The sequence below is a fragment of the Podarcis erhardii genome, assembly GCF_964252035.2.
Source record: "Podarcis erhardii genome assembly, chromosome: 14".
Taxonomy (NCBI): Eukaryota; Metazoa; Chordata; class Lepidosauria; order Squamata; family Lacertidae; genus Podarcis; species Podarcis erhardii.
In genome coordinates, this window is record NC_138503.1 from 24,911,287 (window position 1) to 24,935,464 (window position 24,178).

General features: G+C 45.8%; 2 long non-coding RNA genes across 2 annotated transcripts in view; one reads left to right on the forward strand and one right to left on the reverse strand.

Annotated features, from left to right (window-relative positions):
* Window positions 1-24,178, reverse strand: part of LOC309328923 — a 317,695-nt gene that overhangs the window by 267,322 nt on the left and 26,195 nt on the right. The gene's annotated exons all lie outside the window — the stretch shown is intronic.
* On the forward strand, window positions 123-6,288 carry LOC309329450. The gene is made up of 3 exons (XR_014151166.1): window positions 123-185; window positions 4,432-4,585; window positions 5,890-6,288. It is a non-coding gene; the product is annotated as an uncharacterized lncRNA (long non-coding RNA).

Here is a 24,178-nt window from a genome sequence, read left to right on the forward strand (position 1 = left end):
CAACAGCTCCCCCCCCCACTCTGTGCTGTCCATTCACTCTGTGTGTGTGTGTGTGTGTGTGTGTGTGTGTGTGTGTGTGTGTGTGTGATTTGTGATAAAAATCATTCTAGAGGAAAGAAGTGAACTTTCAACGGCTGAAGCATCCTGCTCATTCTCACACCTCCTGTGTGGCCCTGGGTGAGTCTGTTGACCTCTGTGTATCTTAACAAGACAACCCAGCTGGAACGTCGGGCAAGAAGAGGGCCTCTTGCTGGCAAACAGATTGTGATTTTCCTTGGTAAATAGATGACACACTCGCACAAAATGGGACAGTTATTTTTACAGTGCACAGAGAACAACCTCCCACTGAGATAAGCTTAACACAGCTCCAGGCTTCTTCTTCCTCTTTTTACTGTCCAACATCATAGATATGTTTACAGGCACCAATGAACAGTTCAGAATTAGAGAAAGTCTACGAAGGTATTCTAGGACAAAGTCCTGAGATACTGCAAATGAACTAGACTAGCATAGATGCTATTTTGCATCCTATTTACCTCAGTAAATACCCCCTCAAAAAACCATAAGACATAAGAGACTGTTTGCTCTTATTGCCCAGCTGTTGTTTACACTTGCTTGGCCCTTTCTACATTGACCATGTCTCATTAAATTTGCCCACATTCCCTTCTATTCTGAACAGAGGATAGATACAAATAACTCCTCTCTGTGAGCATAACAGCAGTGGCTGATGTCGGTGACCCCTGCCCCACCAAATGATGGGTGGCATTCCTGCATTATTTTGTGGTCCTCTTTTTCTGCTCTTTTGGATGTGTCAAGCATTTTGTGTTATCCCATGCTACCACAGCAGCCATTTTGTATCCTGCCCAACAACCCAATGGCAGCCATTTTGTGATTAGTGCCCATGGCAGGTTTTCAGAATTCCAAATGTGCCCTCTGACCCAAAAAGGCAGGTGACTTCTGGAGTAGGAACAGATCTTGCTTCTACCAAACCAAAGCCCCAAGCAATGGTGTCAGTGAGTGCTGAAGTCCTGTCACTTAGCTTAGTCAGTAAGATTTTAAAAGGTCAAGTCTTTGGCTTAGAAGGGCATCCTCCTGCATTGCTGCTGTCTTCCCATTTGTCTTCTGAGGGGGGACCTTCTGAGTGGCCTAAGGAACTTCTCACTGTTGCTCCATGTGGAGAGAGATGTCACTGCAGCTGCTCAGGAAAATGCCACTGTTGTTGTTGTTGTTGTTGTTGTTGTTTCTTCATTTATATACCTCTTTATGTTTTTAAGAAAAATCTCAAAGCAGTTTGCAACACACTAAAAGATAAAATGGAGCATTCCATTACTGAAGAAAGTCAAATATAGCGTATACAATTAACAGGATATTAAGATATTATCTTAAAGATTTTAAAAGAAAACATTACAGTACAAAGAAGGCGAACTACAGAACATTTATTGCAACAAAGTTATGCACACAGTCATACACACACTTATCTTAAACAACGTTGCTTTTGGGTGCAGAGTTAGGGGTCACCTCTTGCTAAGGGTGTTCTGCCCTTTCACTCAGGGAGGTTCTGCAAAAGCTGTGTTGCCCCAAGCAAACTATTGCTGATTCACCTGGAGTGCCAGCTTGAATAAAATATTGGGGGGGGGGAGCAGGTAAGCCCCATCCTGCATAATCGATCACAAGATGCAACACACACACACACTATTTGAATGGCAACACTTACCAACTTGTGGGGGGCTCATATATTTTATTGGGGAGCTGAAGGGACCTTGGCCCCTAGGAGTTAACTCCTATGGACCTGAATAAAAACCCCACCCCTGTTACAGGGTCACAGTCTAAGCTGTCTGAGGATGCCACTACTGCCCTTTAGAGGGGTGAGTTTGCCACTGACTCTTATTTAGGAGTAGACAAGAGTTTCTCCCTTCCATGGGCAGCTGTGTCCAATAGCAGGGGAACAACCGGGCTGCTATTTAAGCCTTCTTTACCTCCCCCTCCTCCTCTTTTGCAGCATCCTCCCTCCCTCTATACCAGGCATAGGCAAACTCGACCCTCCAGATGTTTTGGGACTACAATTCCCATCATCCCCGACCACTGGTCCTGTTAGCTAGGGATCATGGGAGTTGTAGTCCCAAAACATCTGGAGGGCCAAGTTTGCCTATGCCTGCTCTACACTGTAAAGTTTGGGCTAGTCACCCTTTCCAAGGACTTCATAGAATTTTTTTGGTGGGGGAGCCTCTGATTGGCTCTTTCTGCCTACTCAATGCGGTAGGCAGGATTCTCTGATTTGCTCTTAATATATGTGCTCGTTTGATCTGTTTGGGATTTAGCACAAGCAGGTAAGGGAATTTAAGAACTTAATTATCAGGGCCTTGGTGTGCAGTTGGGTTCACATAACCTAAGACTCACGTTGTTGTTGTTGTTGTTCTTGTTGTTGTTGTTCTTGTTGTTGTTGTTCTTGTTGTTGTTATATCCTTCCCATATGGCTGGGTTGCTCCAGCCACTCTGAGCGGCTTCCAACACATATAAGAACATTATAAAACGTCAAACATTGAAAACTTTCCTATTCAGGGCTGCCTCAGATGTCTTCTAAAGGTTGTATAGCTTCTTATCTGCTTGACACCTGATGGACGGGCGTTCCACAGGGTATGTGCCACTACCAAGAAGGCCCTCTGCCTGGTTCCCTGTAACTTCACTTTTTGCAGTGAGGCAACTGCCAGAAGGCCAGAATTTTCTCCCAATCCCTGGATGGGGAGCCACAGGATGTGGCTGCTTGCACTGAAGGAATGCTTCCCTCACATACGTCAATTCATGCTCAGACTTACATAATAATAATAATAATAATAATTTATTATTTGTACCCCGCCCATCTGGCTGGGTTTCCCCAGCCACTCTGGGCGGCTTCCATAAAAACCAGAAATACACTAAAATATCACAGATTAAAAACTTCCCTGAACAGGGCTGCCTTAAGATGTCTTCTGAATGTCAGGTAGTTATTTATCGCTTTGACATCTGATGGGAGGGCGTTCCACAAGGCGGGTGCCACTACCGAGAAGGCCCTCTGCCTGGTTCCCTGTAGCTTTGCTTCTCGTAATGAGGGAACCGCCAGAAGGCCCTCGGCGCTGGACCTCAGCGTCCGGGCAGAACGATGGGGGTGGAGACACTCCTTACATAATTTGGTCATTCTTTGGCAAATCTTCTATTGTTATGTGTGAGTAAATATAACCTTTCCACCATTACTCTGTCTCTCAAGGCTTATTCCGTGGTGTTCTGTTGGCAATCAAAGACCCTCCAAGTGTTCCTATTTTCCAGAGACATCCTGGATTTAAAGAAGCCATCCCAGTTTCTGATTTAATCCCAGAATGTCCCACTTTTCCTTAGGATGTCCTTATTTCCATTGGAGAAATACTGGAGGGTATGGTAGGTTGTCCCTATTTTCATTGGAGAAATGTTGGAGGGTATGGAGTTATCCAACCCCCCGAGCCGTCTGAAGGCAATCCTGTATAGGGAAGGTTTTTAAAAAATGTTCTATTATGTTTTTATATATATTAGGAATCTGCCCAGGGTGGCTGTGGCAACCCTGTAAAATTATCATTACGGAATGGGATATTCTTATTTTCATCAGGGAAATGTTGGAGGGTATGCAATCAGCAACAGGGCACAACAACACAAATATGTTTCTCATCGAGGTTCTGCATCTGTGCAGGCAGCCAGGCACTCTAAAGGTCTTGTTCCATTGCTAGGTGTGTGGGTTGTTTGTGGAAAGGTCCTCCTTACCTGACTGCTTTTTCCCTGCAAATTCAGAAATCAGCTTTGCAATGCATTATTTCCACTGGTGATTTTTATATATGTCAGCCTCCAGCTGGGGCGATCCCAGCCAATGGCTCAAATGTAAACTCGCAAAGATGCCTTGTGCCTGTTATTTTCCAGTGAAGTGTGGAGTAGAATAAACTCCTGTTCTGGGGCAGCCCAACTGAAAAAGGGAATGCTTTCATATAGCAGGTCTCCAGCAAACCCGCCAGACCAAGCAAGGAATTATTAACAAAACCCAGGAGTCAGGAGTCAAGGTGGAACAGGAGAGAGCTGCCATGGCCTGAGATAATTTACTTGATAAACATTTTGACCAACGTCTGAGTGTGTTTCCAAGACTTCGCTGACTCACAGGTTTTAGCAAATATCTTCACGTCAGTTCAGACACAACAGATTTGACCTGGAATGGGTGGGCTGTCTTTTGGAAAACATTTTGGGCAAACCAAAGTGTATATACACTGACTAGTATTTTGGGAGGCAACACTGGAATTTTGGACATCAGAAATGCTTTCAAAGGAGAGACGTAACTAGGTAATTTTAGACGCTGGACATAATGGTCTCATGGGGGGTGAATTCAGACAGCCATGTGTATTCAGTTGTGGAATACAGCATCTCTCTTCTTCCTTCCCACTCCAGAGTGTGGCCTCTGGATGCAGCCGTAGCTGCAGCACTGCTCAGAGGCCTTCTAACCTGACTTGTCCAGAGAACACAGCTGACACCATGCAACCAAAACTGGAGATCTCAGATCCTATTGCAGCCTCGTGGGCAAGAACCCTACAGTTGAAACTTTGTGAGCATGGTATACTGTTTGGTAGCAGGGAAACCTTTGCAGCTTGAGGGCTGCATTCCCTCCTTGACAAACTAGTAGGGGGCTGTGTGCTGTCAGCAGGTCCAGAAGCAAAAGTGGATGGAACAATAGATGTGACCTTTGTGCAGCAGGCTACATGCCATCTGAAGGTCGCCTGTTTCTACAAACACTAGGGGTGGCCCAGCACTGCCTGAGGTGAATCAGGAAGGTGCTGCTCCCACACCCACCCCACCAAAGCTTCACTTACTGGGGTTCTGTGACTGGGGTTTCTGGCAAAATCTCATGAGAGGTCTGTGAGATCTTGCCAGAACCCACACCTGCTTCTCCAGCGGTGGTAGCAGGGGTGGGTGGGATGGGCACTGCCCAAGGCTTCTGCCTCAGGCCACCTCATGGATGGGCTGGCCCTGCACACATAAAGTCATAGAATTGTAGAGTTGGAAAGGACCCTGAGGGGCATCTAGTCCAACTCCTTGCAATGCAGGAATCTCAACTAATGCATCCATAATAGGTGGCCATCCAATCTCTGCTTTAACACCTCAAATAAAGGAGAGTCCACAACCTCCTGCGAGAGACTGTCAAACAGCTCTTCATATCAGAAAGTTCTTCCTGATGTTCAGTCGGAATCTCCTTTCTTGTAGCTTGAATCCATTGGTTCGGGTCCTAGTCTCCCGAGCAGGAGAAAACAAGCTTGCTCCATGTGATAGCCCTTTAGATATTTGAAGATGGCTATCATAACTTCTCTCTCTCCCTCTCTCCCTCTCTCTCTTATACATTGGTACCTTGGGTTAAGTACTTAATTCGTTCTGGAGGTCCGTTCTTAACCTGAAACTGTTCTTAACCTGAAGCACCACTTTAGCTAATGGGGCCTCCCACTGCACAATTTCTGTTCTTATCCTGAAGCAAAGTTCTTAACCCAAGGTACTATTTCTGGGTTTGCAGAGTCTGTAACCTGAAGCTTCTGTAACCCAAGGTACCACTGTAGTGTGTAGAACAGGGGCTGGGAGGGATACAACTTTGGTGTGTTTGTCTAGTGCTGAGGATCAAATCAAGGCCCAAAGGTCACATTTGGACCCAGGCCTGAGGATCCACACCCCTGGTTTAATTAGGAACAGTGGAGTGTATCCAATCCAAATCCTATTCAGAGTAGGCCCATTGCAATTAGTGAACATGACTACCTCAAGTTCCTTACTTTCGGTGGGTATCCTCTGAGCAGGGCTAGCATTGGATACAGCCCAAAGGCATTTTCATTGGAAGTGGAAATATTACTTCCTCTTTTTTTAAAACAGATTCTGAAAGCCATCCTTACCCTTGATTTTATCAGCTAGTGGAAACAGCTCTCCCCTGGGGGGAGAAAAGGACAATTATGAACCATCTGTGGAGAGGGGCAGGCTGAAAATGATGGGAATGGGAAAAAAGAAAAGAAAAATCTAGGCACAGATGGGCTTTGTCAGAAAACAGCAAAGGATTTTGGAATCTGGAAGCTGCAGTTTGGTACGTTGAATGCTTGTTGAAGGCATCTGCTGCACTGGCGGCTTTCACAGAGCCTGAGTGAAAAACAAGTGCCAATGCTAAGAGGTCAGCTTTTCAAGACATGGCCAGGATACGAAGGGATCTTGCTTAGGGATGTCAGGGAATTAAGACAAAAGTGGAAATGGAAGTGAAAATCGCTGGTGTTTGCTCATTCATCCAGTGTACAGAATGGAAATCAGTTCAGTGATTGCAATCAATATTCACTGTTGTTGTTGTTGTTGTTGTTGTTGTTGTTGTTGTTGTTGTTCCTTTCAGTCTGCAAATGACACTTAAAGGATTATGCTTCCCCACCCCCATTTGCATTGTGTTTCCTTTGCAATGAAATGAACAAGGTAAAATGACAGAATGACAATTAATTGTGTACGTTATGCAACTTCATCGCAACAGACATCAAGACGCAGAGTGAACCCCTGAGCAGAATACGAACTGCAGCAGAACAGAGTCAGTGCTGCACACAGGGCAGAAAGGCGTTGCTTAAATACTCTGCCAGCAGTTGCATTTGCCTTGCCTGGCAAGATCAGCTGCTCTAGAGCAAACACGGGGCTTCTCCTCTTCCAGGACTGGCATCCCAAGCATTTGGTACAATGAGGCAGCCACTTCAGGCAGCAGAGGCTGAGGGTCGTGGAGAGGGCATTTCTGCTAGTACCACACAACCTGCCTTCTGCTGGTCTGCTGCCATCAGGTGTCATGGCCTGTTTCAAAGTAAAATGCAGCTGTTGGCTGCTGTATATGGAATTGAGGGATAGGCCATTTTGTCCTCCGACTCTGACAGCAAAAATGGTCAAGCTCTGTTCTCCTTCACCAAAGCATCTGCTTCGAATCAGCCCCGCTGACTGTTCAGAGTGCTTAGGAGCCCAGGAGGCTGGCCTAGGCTGAGTCAGAGCATTGGTCCATCTAGCTCCCTATTGTCTGCACCAGGCAGACCAGTGGTCAGGGATGATGGGAGTTGTAGTCCCAAAACATCTGGAGGGCCGAGTTTGCCTATGCCTGGTCTACACTGACTGGTAGTGTAGGCCTGCCATATGACCAAATTTTCCCAGACATTACCTTGATTTCAAAGGCAGAATTGATATCTGGGGGGGGGGGATTTCCAAAAGGCAGTGCTCAACAACTTTCAGGGTGTCCTGGTTTTTACCTTTTGAAATATGGCAACCCTATGGTAGCGACTCTCAAGGGTTTCAGACAGGACATTCCCAGCTCTGCCTGGAGATGCTAGGGGGCTGCCATTGAGTGGCAATGACACTGAGTGCCAAACAAGCACATCTGAACTCAGCCCTAATCAAATGGGGGGGGGGGAGTACAGGCTGGATGTTCAAATTAGTCAAATTATCATTTCAGCCTAGTGCACCATCTCCCCATTCAATCTTCCTAAAGTGAAAATTAAGGTTACTTCCTTGCATTTGGCAGGCTAGAGCAGAGCCTCTCTTTCCAAGCAAGTCCCTCTGAGATTGTAGTTAGTGCTTCTGCATCTGCCAAGGAACAGGCCTTTCTGCTTTGTTATGTGCAACAAATCTTTTTTTCAAAAAATAAAATAAAAAACTCAGGTTCTAAATCATGCTGGCCTGAGTTCCACAACAGGAATGATACAACAAATTTTGCAGTTTGCTTCTCTAACATGAAGCTGCGAGGTTCTGAAACAACTACACTATACTTTTATTCTTATTTTAATATCCAGCACAATGTGATACATTATTTTTAAAGGAAAATAGCAGAAGAACATAGGAAGCTGTCTGTATCCTGAGGCAGACAGCTGGCCCTTCTATCTTAGTATTGTTTACACTGGGGATGGGGAGCCTGATGTTTGGGGTGGGGGTGTGGCCCTCCAAGCTCCTCTATCTGGCCCTTGCAATTCTTCCCAGGCCACACCCACTCAGCAGCCACACCTCTGTCCTCTCCTCATATCACATCCCTCGTTGCCTCTGTTTTGTACCCTCCTTCAGTGTTTTTGCCTGTCAGGAATGAGTTTCTATCCACTGAGAAGAAGCCTTCCCACCCTCTGTGCTGACTGGAGCCAATCAGAGTGAAAGGAGGTGAGTGATCCACTGAGGATTGGCTCCCAGAGTCACTCTGGAGAAGGTTACAGATAGGTAGCCGTGTTGGTCTGCCATAGTCAAAACAAAATAAAAAAATTCCTTCCAGTAGCACCTTAAAGACCAACTAAGTTAGTTCTTGGTATGAGCTTTCGTGTGCATGCACACTTCTTCAGATACACTGAAACAGAAGTCACCAGACCCTTCTATATAGTGAGAAGGTGGGGAGGGGTATTACTCAGGAGGGTGGTGGGAATGGGTGATTGGCAGATAGCTGTGATGAGCCTGTTGACGACTCTTAACGACTGCAATAGGTCTTACAGGAAAAAGCAAGGGGTGAGAAGGTGAAAAATGGCTTTGTCATGTATAATGAGACAAGAATCCAATGTCTTTGTTCAGACCAGGTCTCTCCATGGTTTTAAGTTTGGTAATAAGTTGCAATTCAGCAGCTTCTCTTTCCAGTCTACTTCTGAAATTCCTTTGTAATAGAACAGCTACTTTGAGATCTTGTATAGAATGTCCTGGGAGATTGAAGTGTTCTCCTACTGGTTTCTCTGTCTTGTGATTCCTGATGTCAGATTTATGTCCGTTTATTCTTTTGCGTAAGGTTTGGCCTGTTTGTCCAATATAGAGAGCTGAAGGACACTGTTGGCATTTGATGGCATACACAATGTTAGACGATGAGCAATTAAATAGTCCCGAGATGGTATGTGTGATGTTGTTGGGGCCAGTAATGGTGTTGTCCGGGTGTATGTGGCAGCAAAGTTGGCATCTGGGTTTATTGCAGGCTCTGGTGCCAGTGTCCGTGTTAAGTCTGGTTGTAGTATTATTGTGGGTTAGGAGTTGTTTAAGATTGGGAGGCTGTCTGTAGGCAATGAAGACAGCCTCCCATTCCCACCACCCTCCTGAGTAATACCCCTCCCCACCTTCTCACTATATAAAAGGGTCTGGTGACTTCTGTTTCAGTGTATCTGAAGAAGTGTGCATGCACACGAAAGCTCATACCAAGAACTAACTTAGTTGGTCTTTAAGGTGCTACTGGAAGGAATTTTTTTATTTTGCTTTGACTCTGGAGAAGGTGCCCAGGAAGAACACAGAGGAGTCGTTGTCTTGCATGCTCCAAACCCAAGTACCATATTTGAGAACACTGAAAACGCTGAGTACTTCGGTTTCAAGAGAACGGTGTTCGAGTGTTCTTATGTACAGTGGCACTTCACAGAGAACACAAATTAAGTCACTCCGGAATAAGTTATTGGAGCACTCCAAATCATTTGCTCATGTATGTGTGCAGAAAGTAGTAGATCTGGCTGAAAGGCAACACCTGGAGCCAGGGCCAGATTTAGGTTTGATGAGGCCCTAAGCTACTGGAGCTAATGTGGCCCTTCATATGTCCAGCTGTCCTTTGTCAACAACAAATTGTCGCTGTTAGAAATGAGCAAACCAGTGATATTTTAGGCTGGCAGGCGGGGCCCATTTATTACATCATAGGAGCCTACACAACACAAAACAATGTTGCTGTATGTAGGTTTTATTTTATTTCTTTTTTATCTTGTATTTTGGAAATGTACATCCAGTTCTTTTCCCTTTAAATTTTTTGGGGGCCCCCAAGAGAGTGGGGCCCTGAGCTATAGCTTGTTTAGCTTATATGTAAATCCAGCACTGCCTGGAGATCTGCAGTGATCATTGCAATATATCCCTAGCCATTATTATTGTATAATTATAAAATTTTTGTAAACTGTATAATCTTAGAAGGTCTGCAGCTGTGAGGAAATGAGGCTGAGACTACCATGAAGGGACCCTCGACTTCCGTTTCTTCCCCCACTAAACCACTGATAGAGAGAACAGGGTGAGAGCATGTGAAGAAAGTTGCCTATGGTATGAATGATACAAAAGTAAATTTTACATTCATTGCTCTGCCCACTTTTGCCTCTGACCCTGCCCTGGGGTCGCAAGGTTCCCCACCCCTGACCTACACTGACTGTCAGTGGCTCTCCGGGGTTTCAGGCCAAGGCTGTATCCGAGCTCAGTGTGGAGATGCTGGGATTTAAACCTTGAACCTTCTTCATGCAAAGCAGAGGCTCTAATGTGCAGCTGGCACTTGAGCTTCAGTCCTAAGGCAGTGACACAAGGAGAGTGAAACCTAAGGCAATTCATCCACCTTGTCCAATGTCCTGTCTGCCTTGAGATACTCTGTCCTCCCCCCCCCCAAAAAAATAATAATAATCTAATCCTGTTGCCATCCCTGGGGAGCAAGGGAAGGGAAATAGACTACACCTGCTCCAAGACTAATTCCATCCATGGTTTGGGAGGAATAGCGTTCAGGAGCTGTGGGGATAATGGATCTTTCTGGTGTTGGAGCTGTGCTGTGAGCAGGGCAAGGAATGCGGAAAAGATAAGGCATCTGGCATCGGTTCTCCAAGGTCTAAACTCTCTCCTCCCTCACAGAGGGGGATCTGATGCTTCTTAGCATTCCTGGGGCACCCTCCAAGGGACCGTAGCATTTCAGGATTGCAGAACATTGCTACTGCACTTCATCGTGAACTTGGTTGACCTATCAGCAGGACAGTGAAATGAGGCCACCCAGAGATAAGATATGCAATCCCTCTTTCATTGCCTTTTGAGCCTGCGAAAGTTTCAAGGAGGGAATACTGCTTTGATTCCAATTCGGGCATGTCCCAGAGCTTCCTGCTGAGATCCTATAACTTTTTGTACCACAGAGGTCACGGGGGGGGGGGTGGATTGTCTCACTATTGCTGCACAAGACTGCCTCTCCAGGCAGCAATGAGGCAATAACAAGGAGGTAGCATCACAGAAAGGGACGCAGATGGCGCTGTGGGTTAAACCACTGAGCCTAGGGCTTGCCAATCAGAAGGTTGGCGGTTCGAATCCCTGCCACAGGGTGAGCTCCTGTTGCTCGGTCCCTGCTCCTGCCAACCTAGCAGTTCAAAAACACAAAGTGCAAATAGATAAATAGGTACAGCTCTGGCATGAAGGTAAACGGTGTTTTCATGCGCTGCTCTGGTTCGCCAGAAGCAGTTTAGTCATGCTGGCCACATGATCCAGAAGCTGTACGCTGGCTCCCTCGGCTAGTAAAGCGAGATGAGCGCCGCAACCACAGAGTCGTCCGCGACTGGGCCTAATGGTCAGGAGTCCTTTTACCTTTACCTTTAGCATCACAGAACAACTAATGAGCGAAATTATGTGTGGGCAGCCTGGTATAAATCCATCACTATTGCATCAATGGTGAGTTGCAGAAGACAACTGTCTCTGCCTGAAAAAGAAGCCATTCAGGGGGTATCTCTCCTCCCCTCTCCTCACCAGCCTCCAGCTTGTTTTATATATACTGCAGCTTGCTACTCCAATCTCCGAGCAGTGTGAGATTCCAGTGATTCCAGACAATTACCCAGGGCTCGTGTTTCCTTTGGAATGAAGGACAGCAGAGACTGTGGTGTCTTTATGATATATGGTTTATTTGCACTTATATACAACCTGAGCCTACGGTGGTGGAGTTCACATTAACACCCCAAGAGAGTCTTGCTTCCCCCATAGCTGCAGCCTTGGATGATAACAGAAAACAGGCATAGTTCTGTCTCCCAGCTGCCCAGGAAAGTAAATGGCATTTCCATGCACTCTGGTTTCCATCATGGTGTCCCGTTGCGCCAGAAGCGGTTTAGTCATGCTGGCCACATGACCCGGAAAGCTGTCTGTGGACAAACTCCGGCTCCTTGGCCTGAAAGTGAGATGGCACCACAACCCCATAGTCACCTTTGACAGTCCAGGGTCCTTTACCTTTTACCTCTAGCTTCTAGCTTGCATAGTTCAACTCTCAACTCTGGCCTCTCAAGTCAAGCCATACAGTTACACAGCCACAAACACACACATGCCACTTATGTGCATTCTACTCGCATGCGACCGCATTTATGTGGGTCGCCGCAAAATAAATAAATAAAAAGACTGTCCTCCTCTTGCTCAGGGATGCATAGGAAGGCATGCCGGGCAGCAGCCCCAATTAAGGGGAAGCTTGGAACAGGACAGGCAGCAGTCCCAGGTTTGCATGTGAGCCTCTCTCTCTCGGTGTGGTGTAGTGGTTATGAGCAGTAGACTCGTAATCTGGTGAACCAGGTTCGCGTCTCCGCTTCACCACATGCAGCTGCTGAGTGACCTTGGGCTAGTCACATTTCTTTGAAGTCTCTCAGCCTCACTCACCTCACAGAGTGTTTGTTGTGGGAGAGGAAGGGAAAGGAGAATGTTAGCCGCTTTGAGACTCCTTCGGGTAGTGATGAAGCAGGATATCAAATCCAAACTCTTCTTCTTATTCTTCTCTCTCTCCTCCCTGCATGTCCTCCCTATTAAAGTGGGGTGCTCTGCAATATGTGCACAGGGACCCAGAACATAACCCTGTGTAAGTGGGGGGGGGCGCTGCCTGTATAACAATATGTAAATATGATACTGCACTTAAAACTGTTTCATAAAACAAATAACTTCTAACCAACAAAGGCTGCAGAAATCCTGTACACCCTTATGTGAGAGAAAGTCTCACCAGAATCAGCCAAGCTTGTTGACTTTGAAATAAAGGTGTTTCTGATCGGTTCTTATTATAGCCACTCTATAGCACTCTGTATATTCCCAAAAAGCTTCAGTATGAGTCAGAATGTTGCAGGAGTAAACTGCAACTTTCTATCTCTATGTAAAAAAATTAAAAAAATTAAAGCCAATTGACTTATGAATTCTGACACGCTTTCATTAAACCCTTGATGCCTTGTATTATGTAATTGATGTGTGCTGTTTGTTATGGTTTGCAGTTTGGCAAATTGCAATTAAATTGTTATGGCCTTCAGTTAATGCAATAAGCTCGATGATGATTATGATGATAAAAGCCAATTATCAACCAGGATTTACTGATCCATCATGGGATCAAAGGTAGATCTTCAGATTTCCACTAAAAAAAAAATTAAAAATCCTTACTGCTATTAATAATTTGAAAATACAACTAATTATTTCAAATCTTGTTCCAATTTCTTTCCTATTTCCCAGCTACTGTTAACAGAGCATGTTGCTATCATTTGAAAAATTGCACTGATTGCCTGTATCCAGATTTATTATTATTATTCTTAAACAAGGACGTTGTGTGTGTTAGTATAGCTACAGGTTTTTTTAAGCTATCAATAGACCTTCAGTTGCTAGGCAGAGACCACATCGAAGAACCCAGCATCTCCAGAGAATTAATTTTATTGCGGTATCGATCGCAAGGTGAAAGGAATAATTAAAATGAGGTATCACGTCAATCCTAATAAGTCAGTATGGCCCTTGCTTTTGGCACAAATCGTTACTGAAAGCCCCCAAGGTGGCTGGTGGTTTTGTGTGCTGGTTATATTCCTTCCTCTACCTTGGAAGGGGGGGGGACCCAGGGAAAATACCACCATGAAACTGGCTTCCCTCCTTGGCTCCTGCAGCTGCTACTGTTTTAGAGTAATCCAGTGCTTTCTGCTAACACTGCGCCGGGAGCTGTACAGAAAATAATTTAGTAGCTATGCCATCCCTGCTTGAAAAATTTACAAGGCAGGCAAGATGAGTGAAGGAGAGATTGTGTGTGTGTGTTTCAGCTGATCCATTCTGAGGAAGAGAGATTGGAGGATCAGTTTTGCAGCAGAGCTCAGCTTGACAGATTCCCTTTGCTGCCTCCCCACCAGGAGTGTCCAAAAATGGGCAGTTGTGTTGATCTATTGCACATGCAAAAGTGCACCAGTACTTAGCATAATGCACCATTTATTAGGAGCAGATTGTAGCCATAGAATAGTAAGCTGGGAAAGGCTGATTAGAGCATTGGACAACCTAGATTCACATCCCTAATCTCCACATGGCATGATTGCAATCCTGTACCTAGGTGCCTAGCACTAAACTCCATTGAGCCCAGTGGGGCTCGCTTCTGACTGCATAGGCTCAATGGACAAAACACACCAAGCTCCTGAAAGATATCTTCAGCCAGCTGAGATGCAACCTTTGCCAGCAATCTTGCAAGGAAGTGTTACCATTTGAACTGCTAGCATGAAGAAGAGACCTCATAAAAAGAAAGGAAAGAAGTGCCTAGCCTCTGCTTGTATTCCCTTCCAACCCTATGAGTCTCCTGAATAGTACTTTTAGTATAGATGGTTATGGTTCATCCACACTTCTGCTTGTCCCATGCCAAAAAGCATGGGTTTGAACAGCTTCCCACTTGCACTGCTCCTTTCAGGGAAAACCCGCTCTTTAGCTCTCAATCAGAACAAATGGCAATCTGCAGAAAACCCAATTGCCATTTGCTCTGATTGAGTGCTAAAGAGCAGTTTTCCCTGGGGAAAACAGTGGGACTAGAATGGATGAGCCCTTAGTTGGGTGGTAATTCATAATACTGTTTGCAAACTGGCATGGTTTAAAAAAAAAATGATTCTCACACTGCCCCCACTGGTATGTTATAGTTTATGGGTATAGTGCTTTCTGCGATGCTGTGAGCCACTCTGGGCAGGATCCAAGTGATTTCATAAGCATATTAACCATCTAATTAACAGCCTAAAGATGCTTCCTCAGATTACAAACTCTAGTGGTGCAGGGACCAGGGGACTAGTCGAGGGCTTCTGGCTCACAACCACAAAATTGACCATTCCTCTTCCATAGTGCTGGCTGGTATGCATTGGGGAAGTAGGGAGACCAACACCAATGGGAGTCAGAACCAATTGTAGCCACAGCCAGAGTCAATCCCATGGCCTCCAACATTCTGGTGATTAAAATTGGGATGTGTGTCTTTCGGTGTCGCACTCCTGTGCGAGCCAGCTAACTCACGCCTGAGTGTGGCACCAAAACAGGACATTATAGGGTGACTTCTGTAATCCCAGGGTGACTTCTGTAATCCCAGGAGAATCGGGACAGTTGAGGGATATGCAGTTCAAGTTATGCCTCCATTCTCCAAAGGAGGCTAAGGAGGATGTGGTGGAAGCCAATAGGCAGTTCCAGTTCCTAGACTGGTTGTAAATAAGAAGGGGGTTGGCTGAGGCCAGAGTGAGGTTGATGGGGAATTGCCCCATTTGCCTAAATGGACCTCTAACCACCAAGATTCCATGCATGTCAGGAAGTAGAGTTCCCACTTTGGGCTGAGTTCTGATGATGCCGCCATCATTAAAAGGGTGTTTATTTCCATGCCAGCTTTCTCTCGGTTTCTCATTTGGTGCTTCACTTTTCTGCAAAGCAGCTCAGCCTGGAACTGATAACTTCTGCAAATGCTTAGGGTATGAATTTATCAGGCCATTGGCTTCTTTTTTTAAAAAAAGGTAATTGCATTACCAGAGCCAGGCCAATAAATATCGCTTTCTGCAGCTTCATGATGAGTCACCAAGGGCTAATTATTTCTGAGGCTCCTGGGGCAACTCACCCCCTTCTGAACCTGGTGGGTCCTATTTGTCCAGATTTGTCCATGGGGATGCCTTCCCCCTTCCCCCTTTTAATTAAAGATTGAGTTGAAATTGACTAGGAGGGGGATGGTAGGAGATCACTGTGAAAGAAGGGGGTTGAAAATCCTCAAAGGCCATTCCCAAGAAGAGATCATGCTAAGCCAGTCCCAGAGGGCATTGTCTTGGTTGGGCATTTGCCAGGGCCCTGTGTCAGGAGCAGCCTCACAAACAAGAGCCCCCTGGACTTGATGCAGTGAGAAGATGGTCTCCCCTCTCTCAGTGAGTCTGCCAGAGGTGTCTTGCTCAAGGGCTCTCTAGAACCTGGAGCCAACACTGGTCACTCCAGAGAATCTTGGCATTCCTTGGAAGTTTGCCAAAGGGCCTTGAGTGAGATCTGCAGAGATGGTCAAGCTCTCCTATAGAAGAAGAAGAAGAAGAGTAGAAGAGTTTGGATTTGATATCCCACTTTATCATTATCCTAAGGAGTCTCAAAGCAGCTAAAATTCTCCTTTCACTTCCTCCCCCACAACAAACACTCTGTGAGGTGTGTGAGGCTGAGAGACTTCAAAGAAGTGTGACTAGCCCAAGGTCACCCAGCAGCTGCATGTAAAGGAGCAGGGAATCGAACCCGGTTCACCAGATTACGAGTCCACCACTCTTAACCACTACACCACACTGGCATACTGAATCATCTCTGAAGTCACAGAAGTGACAAATTCTGCTCCATTGTAATCTGAGGCAGCTGGTTGTGGGTGTCATGAAAGGGCAGCAAATTCTTAGCTGTTTGTTTCATTTATTATTGTATTTTAACTCTCAGGGCACAAGAGAAAGACATTTCTAGGTGCCAAAATAACTTTACTATTTCCTAGCAGACTATTTCCTTGACAGAAAACATCCCCAGTCCATGCCACGAGGGGTTGAACCTGGGACCTTCTTCATGCAAAGCAGATGTTCTAACACTGAGCTACAGACCATCCTCAAGGAACCTGCTTTGTCAGACAATTCATCCATCTAGCCTTGTGTTGCATACACTGGTTGACAGGAGTTCAAAAACGAGTCTCTCTCAGACCTACCTGGAGATGCCAGGGATTGAACATGGGACCCTCTGCATGGAAAAGAGATGCTCTACCACTGAGCTATGTCTCCTCTTCTGGAACACAGGAAGCTGTGTTAGACCAAGTCAGACCACTGATCTGCACTGTCTGGCAGTGCCTCTCCAGGGTCTCTCCCAGGCCTATCTGGAGATGCATGTCAAGGATTGAACCTGGGATTTTTCTGCATGCAAAGCAGAGGCTCTACGACTGAGAGCTCTACAGTCTTTCCCCCTGCTTAGCAAACTTCCCAAAGATGTGGGACGCATAAATGGTTAAGTGTCTTTGGCTCAGCTTTCTCTCTCTCTCAGTCCCTGCAGATCAGGCCCAGGAGGAAGGCATGAAATTGATAGAGCTAGCATTACGGCATGCAAACCTCGGAAGAAAGGCAAGATAGAGATTTGACCCCCAAGGAAACAGGTGTCAAGGGCAGCTGATGGTTTATCTTTCAGGGAAGGAGAGACAGATAATGAATTCTAAATGAAGAGGAAGCCAGGGGGAAGGAAGGTGATGCAAAACAGGCACCCTCAAAGACACTGGCTGCAGCTGGCTTTGCTGAGAAGGCTGGCACAATTCTGGGACGTGAAAGCGCCTCCTTATTTCACAGCCCAGGCTCTGGCCACAAGAACCAAGGTTTTGGGGACTGGGGCAGAGAAATTCTGCAGGAGAGACTCTACATTTGGGAGCATTGTTGGAGGAGAAATTGGATCCTCCAGACTGGTGGAGCAGTGGGGGGTATACATTTCTCCTCCTGGAAAGATGCTATGTCATGACAAAGTGTCCCTCCAGCCTCCACAGTAACTCACCATCTCACATGCTGTGCCATACACATGCTATTATTATTATTATTATTATTATTATTATTATTATTATTATTATTATTATTTCTTCACCATAAGGTCCCCATTTAAAACCACAATATTAAAAACAGTTTAAAACAAATTACCATAAAAGTACCATATTTTTCTGTGTATAAGACTATGTTTTTGCTTAAGGGAGTATGTAAAAGATTTGGGGTCATCTTATACATGAATAGTATAAGAGAGCCAGTGTGGTGTAGTGGTTAAGAGTGGTAGTCTCGTAATCTGGGGAACCGGGTTCACGTCTCCGCTCCTCCACATGCAGCTGCTGGGTGACCTTGGGCTAGTCGCACTTCTCTGAAGTCTCTCAGCCCCACTCACCTCACAGAGTGTTTGTTGTGGGGAAGGAAGGGAAAGGAGAATGTTAGCCGCTTTGAGACTCCTTAAAGGGAGTGAAAGGCGGGATATCAAATCCAAAATCTTCTTCTTCTTCTTCTAGTGCAGAGGATGGTCTGTCGATTGGTTGCTGCCGTGAGCAGTAGATTGTCAGCAGTGATAGGGCGGGTAATTGGTGACTGCGGCAAGGGCTGATGTCGATTGGTGTCTTTGGTGGTGTGTGCTATTGTCAGCAATTTTAGGCACCCCCCCCCCCAAAAAAAAGAAGAAGAAGAAGAAGAAGCTCAGAAACTGTAGGCAATCCCCTCCCAAAAAAAGCTCAAAAACTCTGGGCAATCTCCCCCCACTTTCTTAATTTGTAGTCCCCCAAAATAGGGGGCGTCTTATTCATAGGGGCATCTTATACATGGAAAAATATGGTCAGTGGCAGAGCTTCATGCTTTGACATCAGGGGGTGGAGGGCAAGCAGGGGTGTGGCTGGCGCACATCCCAGGGGCATGCCGCCCGCGGGGGGCGTGGCACTGAGCGTGGGCGTGGGGACAGCCGCAATGGCACCCCACCGGGATTGCGCTGCCAGGGGAGGTGTGCTCCCCCGCCCCCCTCTTCCTCCACCAGTGAATATGATATATCTCTCAATAGGCATCAAAAAGACCAAATATGTCAAATATGCAGCAGGAGCGACCATGCTTAGGTGCCACTAAGCTAAAATTTCTTCCAGATTTTTCAAACAGCTTCCTCACCTCCTTGGACAACACCTTTCACCAAACAGGCAGCTTCCAGGGTATTGGCTTGGGACTTGTAGTCCAAAACATCTGAAGGGCACCACGTTGGTGAAAGCAGTACTATGTCCCCCCCCCGCCGCCCTTCATTGTTATTGTTATAGAGGAATGCTCTGAAAGACTGTAAACTTTACTAGGAGTAAAAATCATTGGATGCAGTGCAGGCCTCCATCTGAACAAACCTGTGCTGCAATTAAGTAATTAATTGGTTTTAAGGCGAAAACGAAACAAAGCACCTCTGTTGGTTGATTTCACAGCCCTGATATTGCTAACGCCTGCCCCAAAGGGGAACTGAATTAGAGGGACTGTCAATGGACAGCCGTAATGGAAAAAGAATCTTGCAGGCACCATACAGTATCTCAGAAATAGCCTGATGGCTATAAGGCTTGGCAGATAATAACTCAGGAGCATTTTAAAAGGTTTTTTTTTTTCTTTACTCTGCAAAGAAAATATTATACCTCCACCGTACCCAGCCAAGGTTATCATTTTAATTAGCAATAAATGAGATCTGGCCAAAGCTCCAGTTTGCTTTTATGTTTCCCTTAATTTCTGGTCAATGTGAGCTAATTGGCAATAAATTAGTCCCCAGATACAAGATTGATATTGACAGTGGAGAAGATGCTGGAATGCTGAGCCCAGCAAGAGCCTTAGATTAGGTTTTAACACCAATCTGAAGGCAAGGGTGGCCAGGAGAGGGGCTGACAGCGCGATAGTGACCTGGGCCCCCTTCCATGGCATTGTGTGTGTCTTCTGCAACATGTCGTGCATTTCGTGTGGATTTACAATGGACTGCCAGATAGGAGCAAAGGAAGCTTCTATGATCATAGAATCAAGAATCATAGTGTTGGGGGGGACCCCAGGGTCATCTAGTCCAACCCCCCCTCCCCGCAAAGCAGGAATCTCAACTAGATAATACATCCAGCCTCTGCCTCAAAATATTCAAGGAAGGAGAGTCTACCATCCCTTGTGGGAGTCTGTTCCGCTGTGAAACAGCTCTATGTCACCTTCAAAGAAAAGCCCTGCAATTTCTTTCAGCAGCTTATGGGTATCTGTTGTTTGCAAATACCAGTTTTGGCCAGGGTTCATCTTGAGGATAGCAGGTGTCACAGTATAAAATTGAGAGAGCTGTATTTTGGGGTGTGCCCATGGTTTACTGCTGTTCCTTGCCTCTTGCAGATAACTCTCAACCTTTCTGTATTCCCTGCCTGCCCCCTCCTTAAATCTACTTCTTGTAAAAGCGTGACAACCGAGAGGCTAAATGTAATTGGAATCCAGCTCCCAAGGTCCCGCTATCCATTTGCTCCGGCTTACTTGTGATCAGCCAAGAGCCTCGGTCAGACAACCAGGCTGCATGATAGAATTTCCATCACACCCTGAAGCATGCAACACACTCGAGAAATAACACTCACCACAGACACAGCCCCCACCCGCCCAAATAACAGCACAAGTGCTTTGGTTTTTCACCTGTTAAAACTTCCAGACAGCATGATGGATTAAAAGTACCACCATGTTATAATAGATAGTAGACTTTAAACTTCTTCATGTTTCTGGGGTAGCTCTCTCTCTCTCTAGCTCTCGCTCTCACTCTCACTCTCGCTCTCTCACTTTCTTTTTTGGTAAGTAAAGGTAAAGGTAAAGGGACCCTTGACCATTAGGTCCAGTCGTGGCTGACTCTGGGGTTGAGGTGCTCATCTCGCTTTATTGGCCGAGGGAGCTGGCGTACAGCTTCCATGTCATGCGGCCAGCATGACTAAGCCGCTTCTAGCGAACCAGAGCAGTCCATGGAAACGCCGTTTACCTTCCTGCCGGAGCGGTATCTATTTATCTACTTGCACTTTGACATGCTTTCGAACTGCTAGGTTGGCAGGAGCTGGGACCGAGCAATGGGAGCTCACCCCGTCGTGGGGATTTGAACCGCCGACCTGCTGATCAGCAAGTCCTAGGCTCTGTGGTTTAGCCCACAGCACCACCCGTGTCCCTTTTTTGGTAAATACTTTTTCCTTTTTTTGAAAATAAAAAATTTACAAGCTGAACATCCCACCCTCCTCGCTTTCCCCAACCTGAAGGCATAATTAAGATCTAAATAAGTTCATATGAGCACTGAAGTAGAGAGAGTCCTAAAGTTGCAGGTATCAATATAAAGGAAAATGTTAACACATCCATATATTTTGGAACGTGGCAGGTACAGAGTGCCCTGTAGAGTCTTCATTCAAGTGATGGATGATGATCACCAATCTGTCATAAAAGTCTCTCCTCTGGCCACACAAAGCTTTTGCAACAGCTTCCCCCCAACCCAAAAAAGTGCCATGTCCCAAATTATGTAATGCTATTTCTGTACATTTAAACCCTTTGCTTCTTTCCGATTTCTACCCATCAGTATAGGCTTTTCTTATGATCTACTGATTTCTGATGCACTCTATCCTTCCTCTACAAATGTCATCTTATTGATGATTTTACATCAATGCCATGATATGTTTTTCTGAATGTTTCTCCCTCCGTCCTTCCTTCCTTTTTCTTTCTTTCTTTCTTTCTTTCTTTCTTTCTTTCTTTCTTTCTTTCTTTCTTTTTCTTACTGGCCTTTTTTTTTTTTTTTGCAAATAAGCCATTAAATAAATATTGTGCCCTCTATAGATTGTTGGTCCACAACTCCCAGCAAACCTGATCATTTGGCTGGGGCTTATGGGAGTTGGAGTCCATCAACACCTGGAGGGCTCTATATTGGTTGCCTCTTGTACAAGAGCAATAAGACTCTGCGCACCTTCAGAGCAACTCTGGTTGGGTTTTGAATGACCTCAGGTGTTCTGGAGGATTAGGCAATGATTCTCTGTTCCGTTACTCATTTGTTAGAGGAAGGGTGGGCAAGGAGACCGTGTTTCACTCGCAGGGCGAAGCAAAACAATTTATTGCATTTCAAAGGCCAATCCATTTAAAAATGGTGAGTCCTTTATCAGGCATCAAACATCAAAATCCTGTCAGCAGGCAGTCATGGGTTTTGCAATTTCCTCCGCCTCAGCATTTAACCATTTCGCAGGCCTACAGCATGAGCCTGGCGAGGCAGAGATTTTGAGCCTGCAGTGATTTCCTCTGCTTTGGAATGTTTAAAAAGCATCCCAAAGGAAAGCTGATCCCAGAGACCACCATGGCAAGTGTGACAGTCGCCCTTTTGCGGGGAGTGTAGAAAGGAAAGGGTCTCTCTGTGTATGTACCGGCTCAAGACGTTTAACCACCTAAAGCAAAGGACACTCCATCCATTCTATGTATAAGCTGACTATACTGGCCAACATATCTTACATGTAGACTAGCAGCAAAACAGTGTCTTCCACTTCATCCGACGACATCTGGCTAACTTATTTATTTAGTCATTTATTTATTGCCTTTATATCCTACCTTATTCTCCATGGAGCTCATGGTGGAATACATGGTTCCCCGCTTCTCATTTAATTATAAATGGCCTTGGCCCAATATACCTGAAGGAGCATCTCCACCCCCATTGTTCAGCCCAGACACTGAGGTCCAGCGGCAAGGACCTTCTGGTGGTTCCCTCACTGTGAGAAGTGAGGTTACAGGGAACCAGGCAGAGGGCCTTTTCAGTAGTGGCACCTGCCCTGTGGAACGCCCTCCCATCTGATGTCAAGGAAATAAACAACTATCTGACTTTTAGAAGACATCTGAAGGCAGCCCTGTTTAGGGAAGTTTTTAATGTTTGATGTTTTATCATGTTTTTAATATTCTGTTGGGATCCACCATCCACCACCACCACCACCATCATCATCATATCACAGCAACCCAGTAAGGTAAGGAAGGCTGAAAGGTCAAGACTAGCCTCCAAGGTCACCCTGTGAGTTTCATGGCTGATTGGGGATTTGAACCCTGGTCTCTTACTCTACCAAATAACATCTTATCCCAGACTACTATGTATATATAAGGTGACAAATAGTTTACATTAACCAAAAAGTTTTCTAATGTGAAGGGAGTCCTCTTTTTGTTTTTTGCCATACTCGTAATATATCTGTGCCAATTCAATTCCAAACAAGCCTTTGTGCTTCAGGCCTTATGCCAATTTCATTTTAATATTTATTTTTCCCCACAAGTGCTATTTACCACACTTAGTTGTACCAATTTGTCAGAGAAGCCCATTTAAATCCTTCTAGTATCTGGTTATTATGAGCCAGGCTGCTAGCAGAAGAGAACTTATTAAAGGTTTAGAACGTGAGTTAATATTGTCTCCCAGGAAAAGGTTGGGGAGAGGTAGCTCCAGACATTTAGAGCTATTTTGCCCAGTAATTGCTTTTATTTGGACAAAATTTCCTCCCAGAACTGAGCCACTTTCCCACTTTCCCTAATATAAGCATTTATATGCACACTTTACCCTACTACAGAACTTTCCCAACTTTTCATGTCGGTGACACACTTTTTAGACATGCATCACTTCACAACACAGTAATTCAGTTTTAGTGGCAAACTGGAGGTTAAACTAACCTCTTTCCAGCCCCGGGAGGAGTGAGGGGGGCGTTTGTGCAACACACCTACACACTGAAGCCGACACACTGACATGTTGCGACACACAGTTTGGAAAGCTCTGCCTTGCTATACATATTTTTGTACACATTACACAGTTGGATTGATTGGTGATATAAGAGATGAGGCAATCTTTCAGGTACCCGTTCTTTATTTTGCCTTTGTTCTGAATTGCTTGTGGGGAGCTTATACGCAACAGGCATTCATTCTGATTATACACCTTCCCATTAATCACACTTTTTAATGCATTTCCCCATCACTGTCCTAAAACCAAAAAGTCCAGTTGGTTTGTTTGTTTGTTTGGTGCATTTCTTACACTTTAATTCACTTTCATTGTGCAAACCTAAATTTCTGGTAGGTGCATCAGTGGCATCCTCAATTTCAGTGGCACCCTGTGCAATGCCCAAATCTGGCACCCTCCTGCCTCTTGCCTTCCATTGCATGTCATAGTTGTGGCGCCCCCTGCAGTGCTTGAGCAGCTCTGCACCCCAGGCAACTGCACCAGTCACACTCCCCTAGATATTTCTTTGAGTAAATCCATCCAAAAAGACAAGTGCCTGCCTCAAGCAGGGGTGGAGGAAGGGGGTGCGGTGGAGGTGGGCCACCCCGGGTGTCACCACTGAGGGCCTGACAAAATGCTGGGCAGCACTCACCACAGGGCCTGCAGCGTGCCCTAGTCACGTGTCTCTCCTGGGAGTGACACGGTGGCTTGGGAAGCGGCTGGCTCCCCCAAACGGTCTGTCCGCCGCCTCCCCCTCAGCTGTAGGGCGGCTGAGTGAGAGGAGGCAGGCAGATTCCTAGGAGGCCCTATGAAGCGTCCTGCCCTGGCTGGCCCCGCCCCACAGGCAACTGGCCCCGCCCCTGGGCTCAGGACACACACCACCTCAGGCACCCGATTGGCTTGCTCTGCTGTTGGCCTCAAGAACCTAAAAACTCAAATGTTCCCACAATTGCTGCCTATCAAGGTTTTCTGCTGCTCCAGAGAAGCGGACACGGAGCAATGGTTCCAA